Source organism: Etheostoma spectabile, chromosome 5 (assembly GCF_008692095.1).
Source record: "Etheostoma spectabile isolate EspeVRDwgs_2016 chromosome 5, UIUC_Espe_1.0, whole genome shotgun sequence".
NCBI lineage: Eukaryota > Metazoa > Chordata > Actinopteri > Perciformes > Percidae > Etheostoma > Etheostoma spectabile.
The window spans coordinates 12,959,261-12,959,598 of NC_045737.1; the positions used below are offsets into that span (position 1 = coordinate 12,959,261).

At 28.4% G+C, this 338-nt stretch overlaps 1 protein-coding gene across 1 annotated transcript in view; it reads left to right on the forward strand.

Moving 5' to 3' along the window:
- The window catches only part of LOC116689057 (ecto-ADP-ribosyltransferase 5), a gene marked incomplete at its 5' end in the record, with an annotated part of 1,298 nt that extends 1,043 nt beyond the window's left edge, over positions 1 to 255 (forward strand). The window contains 1 exon segment of the mRNA XM_032515380.1: positions 1 to 255. This exon segment is cut by the window's left edge and continues 1,043 nt beyond it.
- Between the last annotated feature and the right edge of the window lie 83 nt (positions 256 to 338).

Sequence of the window (338 nt, forward strand, 5' to 3'; positions counted from 1 at the left end):
ATGTAAAGTGCAAAAAGTAATAGTGCAAAGTACTGTGCAAGATGTTGGAATGTGTTTAAGAGAAATGAACACTAGCTGCATATAAAATGAACCTTTACATTTGTGTTATTGTTAAACTGGATGTGTACTAAAATGTGTAAATGAACAAAAAAAATGTAAATGTTGTAATACATTGTATTACTGCCCATATCATCTGTATTTAAATTGAATGCATAACCTGTCCTATAAACAAAGTTACTGTATGAGAACTGCCTTCGTCTTTAAAATAATTATAAAAAATAAATTAAAAAACACTTGTGTTCACAAGTTGTGTATGTTCATCGAATGTTTTAACACCT